Below are 7,754 nucleotides of genomic sequence, written 5' to 3'. Positions count from 1 at the left end.
ATCTTGGAATGTTTGGTCTTTAAACGTGTGCAAATATTTCAAGTTTTCAATAGTGAATAAAATAGACCAGATTGAAAGTTGTCCGAAAAGAATCGAATACGAAGTTTTCGAATGATTAGCATGAAGTTTGCTTTGACTATTACTAAAACAGGCACAACACCGATGGCGCGCAGCCTTATGCCACGAGTTCGGCTCTGGTCTTGGCGGCTGGGGCAGAGTCACGTTGCACGTACCTGAACTATGTAAGCTGAACTATGTGGCCTCTCCCCAATCTACACCTGGACTCTGCTCAAGGAAAACACAAGTCGTGCATGCCGCACTGCTAAAGACTTTCACTCTCGGGACCCAGATTGATTGACTGGCCCAGAGGGCTTCGTCTGCAAACGAGGAAGTGTCACCCGCTACGCGTGGACCCTGAGGAACAACGAAGAAGTGCGCACGCAGCAAAAAATTAAGTCCAGTATCCTGCCGCTGGCGCACCAGGCTCGGGTCGACGAGCATTGTAAATAGCATTTCTGAATAGAACCTGTAACAATATTAATGCGACTTCAACTCCTGCTCTCTTGATATCATCGAGTAGCTCCTTAATAATAACAAATACGCAGTTAGTTGGCTGTTTGGTCTGGAGAATAGCGATTCAGTGTACTTGACCATTTCGGGCACCTTGAGCCCCTAGCGGGCCCTTGAGAATTTGTGTATAATATTGAGTTATTGTCAAAAATAAGGTGTCTTAGCTAAAGCACTCGATGGAGCACAATAATCATGGCGGCGGTGGAGAGCGCCTTAGGACGGATTGTATATGCCTTAGGAAGGTGATATGCTGCGCTAGTTTATATATCTTTGTTAGGAGTTTCGGTCTAAGTAGGAACTTGGAGCTGGTAGTGGAGTTTATTTATTGTTTATTTATTTAATACTACTGAGTCGCTTGGCTCCAAGCGGGCATATGCAGATGAGGCATGAGCGTAACATCGCTAAAAATTTTGGCTGTTCGAACGCATGGAGGAGTCCTCGCAGCTAAACTGAAGCCCATCACACGTATAAATACGGACGACCGATTCCTTTTGTTTCATATCTGAAAAAAAAGACCAATGCGAGTCCCAAAACTCATTCGGTTTTAAATCATTCTTCTTCCTTTTTGGTGAGTTTTAGTCTTACAGCCATATTCCTTCGTCGCAAGGCGACTTTTCGTTGAACTTACGGCTGCCCAATATTTTCACAGCAGAGCTCCGAGTGGATACCGAGTACAGTATTGGAATGCATTGCCGGTACTGTATTCCACGGAACATGTTCCGAGTAGGTGAATCATTGTACTCACCATGACTAAGGTGAACATTCTTGTCCCTGCTCTTCCGCAGTGCATAGTGTTTCAAGCCCACAAACAATAAACGGCGTAATGTTCTGGTTAACACTATGATTACACGCGTTCGCAATTCTCAAATAATAAGCATTCCACTGGTTTTCAAAAAAACCTCGCTTAGCACGAAAGGGACTAATCTTGAAAAAAATTGAATCCACCGTTTCATTTTTTACAGTAAGTTACGAAAACTCCTTTAAGAATGATTGCTTCGTATGCGACCTTATGAGCGGCTATGAGCGCTGCACGACCCTTCATCGCCTATTTTAGGCGTTCGCAAAGCAAAATTTCTGGCTCTGAGGGGCCGACAGACGTTGTTTTTCAACTGATACTTCATTATAGAACCGGCTATAACTGGCCAAGACTTCTTGATTATAATGGTACTAATATTAAAACTACTCATTTTCCACAAACACAGATAACTTGTGGGAATTTTTCAATGCCAAATGCGGCGTTGTAGGGCTACAAAAGGAAGCAGCAGCAGTTTGTGCAGAACTAAATATAATCGGAAGACGCCACAATGCACAGACAGTCTATCGCACATTAGGACGTATCAAAAATCGACCCATAATCAATAGATCTCTAAAGACCTCACAGCAGCACGCAGCTCTCAACGATTACGAGAGGCGCATAAGATAGAGAGTTCAAAGTAGGCAACTAGGTACCTTAGCGAGATGGCATATAATTCATGTTACGAAGTTCGTCATCGCAGCCGCGGTAAGCGTGCACAAGCGATTGTTCTAGATTATAAATCTACAAATCACTCAGTCATTGCAATTGGATTCCGAGTGGCCAAGGAGACTCAAGCAACAAGAAAAGATCAAGCCCACGTAGACATTTGTTACCGAAAAACAGCCTAGGCTCTGCGTGACGTTAATTTACCAGAAACCCATTAACAGCTGCTAAAAGGTTTAAGAAAAGAGGATTAAAGTCAACACCAGTATGCCCAATTGCGCGGAAAATTATTTCTGCAATAGGGTGCACTAAGCTGATTTAAAGACTGAGCTCACCTCCCCGAAGAAAGCAAATCAAGCTGATGAACTCTGCCAAGGCAGGTGGTACGGAGGAGGAAACCTTCAGAAACTGAGATCGGGCTGTTCAAACCTGAAACTTTCACCAGAACTACGAAAGAATCAGGAACTTGTGCCACAAGCCTTGCAAACCACTACTGCGTAACGTGTGCAACCCAAATGAGGAGTAATGGCTCCAGTTTCTCCTCTGAGTACTCTGAGAGCATTGATCCCTACTTAACTGACGCTGCATGAGACAATCAAAAATCAGTTACGGACTTTTACTATGAGCGCGCCGTCTTCACATATCTTTTTTTTATCAGACTACGACCTGGATGAAAATGCCGCATAGGAGCACTTTAATAATTTCTCGGAAGCCCTAAATGGTTTTTTGCTCATGGTTTACGGAGGTTTAGCGTCCCAAATTGACTCAGGCTACGAAGGACGCCATAGTGAAGGGCTCTGGAAATTTCGACCACCTGGAGTTCTTTGACGTGCACTGACATCGCACAGTACACGGGCCTCTATCATTTCGCCTCCATCGAAACTGGACCGCCACAGCCGGTATCGAACCCGCGTCTTTCGGGCCAGCAGCCGAGCGGCATAACTGAGCCACTACAGCGGCGAAAAACTAAATGAATAAAGTAGACTAAAGCAATTCATTGTTTTACGGAGTCCTTTAAAAACAAAAAAATGGCTGAGGCTTAACTTGGTTAACCCTGGTCAGATGCGAAGCATATTGATGGCTAGGCTTGGTAATACATGGCTTTCCTTGGTTGAATACTTGGTCATTTTAATACAACCACTAGAAGCCTTCATCGTGGGGGAAGACAACGGCATGGCTACAGCGGAACGCCGACTAACCCCGAGACGCGCGTTGGGTGAGCGCCTGGATTGTCACGGAAGCCGCGTCCGCCTGCCCGGTGGAGCGAGCGTTTCACCTACACCGAGTGTGAACGCGCGTTCGAAATGCGCGGGAATGCCGCTAGAGGACATTCCGGTGTCTGTGCGATGGCATCGTTCTCCCTCTCCCAGCGCGTGACGGCGATCTGTCGTGACGTCATGTGTCACGTGGTATGTCACGTGGTGTGACGTCACTGTACCACGTGGTGTGCACGGCGTGTAACCACGGCTATAGTGAACTAGATAGTATTCTAGTTCATTATAACCACGGCGAAGGGCTGTAGTGTACCTCCGGTGTAGAACCGTCGGCGCCGTGGCCAAGTTGGTTAAAGCGCCTGTCTAGTAAACAGGAGATCGTGAGTTCGAATCTCGCCGGTGCATCATTCACTTTTTGCAGTGTACTCCTAACGGTAATATTTTACAAAAAGGAGTTGAACTGGCGCGTCCTTTCAATGGGCGTCCGTGGTCTGCACGGCGTGCAACCACAGCGACGGCGCGAGGTGGACCTCTGTCGTGACGTCATGTGTCACGTGGTATGTCACGTGGTGTGACGTCACTTACCACGTGGTGTGCACGGCGTGTAACCACTGCGAAGGGCTGTAGTGTTCCTCTGTTGTGACGTCATGTGTCACGTAGTGTGACGTCACTGTACCACGTGGTGTGCACGGCGTGTAACCACGGCGAAGGGCTTTAGGGTACCTCTAGTAATATGCTTCGCATAAAATAAAACGAAATGGGTGTTGCGGATCAGGTAGCATGGTCGGGCCGGAGAGGGAATGAGGGAGGTCCGAGACGAGGATGCGGGAAAGACGAGAAAAACTTTATACATTCAAATCACATTTTGTACAAAACAAAGAGTTTCGACAAGGAGCTTGAAGACGAGAGGCTCGATGGTGAGACACCCGATGGTGAGACGCTACTCGGCCGTACTCGCTGCCGAGTTTCTAGACCATTTCCTTTCCCTAGGTTCCCTAGATGGGGCCGGGCCTGCCGACGAAGGAGTGTCCTGAAAGTTCACTGTGGCACCAATCACACACTCTCTCATTTGGGAACACGCCCCCGTCACTTGTTGGGAGAGGGAGAAAGATTCCATCTACGCCGCGCAGACGCTGGAATGTCCTCGAGCTGCGTTACCGCGCATTTCATGCGTTCCCACGTGCAGGGTGTAGGCTACGTGCAAGTCCACGCGGTGTAGCGGAGACGCTCGCTGAACACTTCTTCCAGGGAGACGGACGCTGCTGTCAGACTCGACTCAGCTGACCCCAGGGCGCACTGCAGAGGTGTGCTGGCCAGGTGCGGGGTGGATAACTGACGCCGCTTCCGACGCTAATCCAGGCGTTGACCTCGCGTGCCTTTCGTGACTAGTCGGCGTTCAGCTACACAAGTATCGACGCTCGCATGCTTAACACGATCGCTCGAGCGCGTGGCTGAGCGTGTTTACGGCCAACGGAGAGGTGCGGACAAGCGCAGATGCCACTGCGCATGCGCACGTCGCTGGGCCGGCCAGCGTTTTTACTGAGCGAAGCTTACGACCGCTGGGAAGCCCTCTCCAGCGGAGCGATAGGCAGCGTGCGTAAGAGGGCGTGGGCGTGTATGGGTAATAAAGATGGCAGCCTCTTTTGAACATCTAATACGCAACACTTACCAAATGATGGTTTGGTTTATGGGGTTTAACGTCCCAAAGCGACTAAGGCTATGGCAGACAATGTAATGGACGGCTCCGGACTTTCGACCACCTGGGGTTCTTTAACGTGCACTAACATCGCACAGTACACGGGCCTCTAGAATTTCTCCTCAAAAGAAATTCAACCGCCGCGGCCGGGATCGAACCCGCGTCTTTAAGGTCAGCAGCCGAGCACCATAACCACTGAGCCACCGCGGCGGCTACTTACCTAATAATAAATCAAAATCTACCGTTGCTAAACAGTGCCAGCGCGTTATTAACAGGCTTAATTGATATTCTTTTCACTCTAACTCGAATCGTGACCGATAGGAGCTGCAGAGCAACCGACTCTACTTCGCTAGAGAACACGGGGGAACCGCCCGGCTAAAACTTTTCTCGCGCGCCTACCCGCTGGTGCATCCGCTCGCCGGCTCCGCCCCGCGGGCCGTAAAAACGCTCTGATCAAGCCGTCTATTAACCTTATCGCCTCCTAGCGCTGGACGCTTGCCCCGACACCACGTTGCGCATAGTGTGCTTGAGGGGCGCCTCACGGTATTGATGCACCTGGTGCCTCCCAATCTTGCCGGCCATCGGCGGAAGTGCTTCACGAAACACGGAGGCAACACGGCCCCGTGTTCCCTCTAATACTGTTTTTACCTGTACACGAAAGTACCCAGTAAAAAAATAGCTCTACCTCTCCACCCCCCCCCCCCCCCCCCCCCTCCAGCAGGCTAGTCTCTCATGGACTGTTGTCTAACAGACTCTTGCAGAGCTCTCGACTATGACGTTTATCACATTGCAATCACTCAGATTTATCGCATGAGTGTATCATTCATTTGTTGCAGAACAGTGCGTATTATCACAAATGTCATGACGGCAGTCCTCCAGCCAAGGAGGCATTAAGAGGGCTTCCAAAAGTAGCAGTTTATTGGGATCACTGTCGCTCACAAAGAAGTAAATGACGCGGTGTCGGTGCTAGCGGGAAGCGTGCTCAGTGGTGGTTTACAAGAATGGCTGCCGCTCTCAATTTAAAACAGGCAAGCAATCGTGGACATGAGGCGGCAAAGGAAGTACAATAATGTGGGAGCAGTCTCGACTGGCTGCGATCATTGAAGATGAGTCTGGCCACATCTCGTTTCATAAACAAAAATAAAAGCCGAGTACCGGTGGCTTCGAGCGAGAACAAACAAGGAGTACAAAGTTTTGAGGCAGTGTGTAAGCGAAAAGCCGTGTCAGTAGCCACGCCTGTCTGTGTACAACGGAGGCCAAACATGAAAAGCCTACGCTCCGAGATTTCGGGTCAGCGGAACGACATGGAGTTGCCGTTAACTTTGCAATGGCGCATGTGACAACCCAGATAAAAATCGTAAACGTAAAAGTCCACCCCCCCCCCTCCACCCGTCAAAATTAAAATTGACATTCGTATTAATATCTAAACAGCACATACATTGCATATGTCCAAAATGAATAAAAACTTCGCACGAAATTCATCGCCGGTTCTTTGGTTAAAGAATGACATGCAAGGCAAACACAGCTGTCTGACCAGTCCGTCCGCCACGGTAAGACGACTATTACAAAAGGTTCGTTCTCGTAAGGCGTTGCATTTTTGGACACAGGGCGATTAGAGAGCTAAGACGATACAATAGATAACAACCTAAGGCCTAATGGCGGCTCATCGCTCCTTAGGAAATCGGGAACTCACATCTCTTATCGCCAGTGGATGCACTGGACATTTAGGTCAGAGAAGTGCACCAGTTAAGCACTGTCGTTAGTCGTCATCTGAATCGGCTGTCAAGTCTGCAACCTCTGCAGCATTCACCGCATTTTCACCGAAAACAACGACACCTTGGTCTTCCTCCGACGTCACTGGCCGCCAGTTTCCACCGCCTTCTAGCACCACGGCGTCACACTGACTGTCCGCCTTGTTGAGGATGTCCAACGTAAAGAGGTCCACTCGGATGTCTTGGACGAGGACCAGATCACTGCAGACGGGGCAGTGCCAGCGAGGACACAGAGTACACTCGTTGACGCTCAAGTAGGCGTAGGCGTCGAAGCACTGCACGTGACGGCAGCGCACTCCTCGGCTAGGTACCTTCATCTTGCTTTTTTTCAACGGGCACAGTAAAGACACCTGCATCCAGGGAAGGAAAGACAACGATACGACCACTTGAATGCATAACCAACAGCAAGCACATAGGCTCAAAGTTGTGTAAGTATTCTCTAAGTATTGTTTAAGTATTATCTAGTTATTCTGTAAGTATTCTTGGTGCAGTCAATGTGCAGTCTATGTGCAGTCTATGTTGAGTCTATGTGCAGTCTATTTGCAGTCTATGTGCAGTCTATTTGCAGTCAATGTGCAGTCAATGTGCAGTAAATGTGCAGTAAATGTGCAGTCAATGTGCAGTCAATGTGCAGTCAATGTGCGATCTATGTTCGGTCTATTTGCGGTCTATGTGCGGTATATGTGCGGTCTATGTGCGGTCTAAGTGCGGTCTAGGTGCGGTCTATGTGCAGTCTAAGTGCAGTCTAAGTGCAGTCTAAGTGCAGTCTAAGTCCAGTCTAAGTGCAGTCTATGTGCAGTCGCATATGCGACAAGTAACGGGAATAATGCACTACAGCTGGAAACCCGTTATTCTGCTTTCGCAAGAGAGCTGAACCAAAAAATGGCTGAGGCTTAGCTTAGGTTAAGCCTAGTCAGATGCGAAGCATATTGTCGCCGAGTTGCATATCGAGCACGCCGCTTGGCTAGACGTTCTTCAAGCTCTTCATCAGTCTCTGTAGCACGCCGCAACTTTTGCTTCTCATTCCAACGAGCAGCCCTGTC

General features: G+C 48.9%; 1 non-coding gene across 1 annotated transcript; it reads left to right on the top strand.

Moving 5' to 3' along the window:
- The first annotated feature begins 3,574 nt into the window (after positions 1 to 3,574).
- TRNAT-AGU (transfer RNA threonine (anticodon AGU)) lies at positions 3,575 to 3,650 on the top strand. The gene has a single exon. It is a non-coding gene; the product is annotated as a tRNA-Thr (tRNA).
- Positions 3,651 to 7,754: the final 4,104 nt, after the last annotated feature.

Source organism: Amblyomma mixtum, chromosome 1, assembly GCF_055824585.1.
Source record: "Amblyomma mixtum isolate Tamu chromosome 1, ASM5582458v1, whole genome shotgun sequence".
Classification (NCBI taxonomy): Eukaryota; Metazoa; Arthropoda; class Arachnida; order Ixodida; family Ixodidae; genus Amblyomma; species Amblyomma mixtum.
This window is presented reverse-complemented; position numbering and strand designations above follow the sequence as displayed.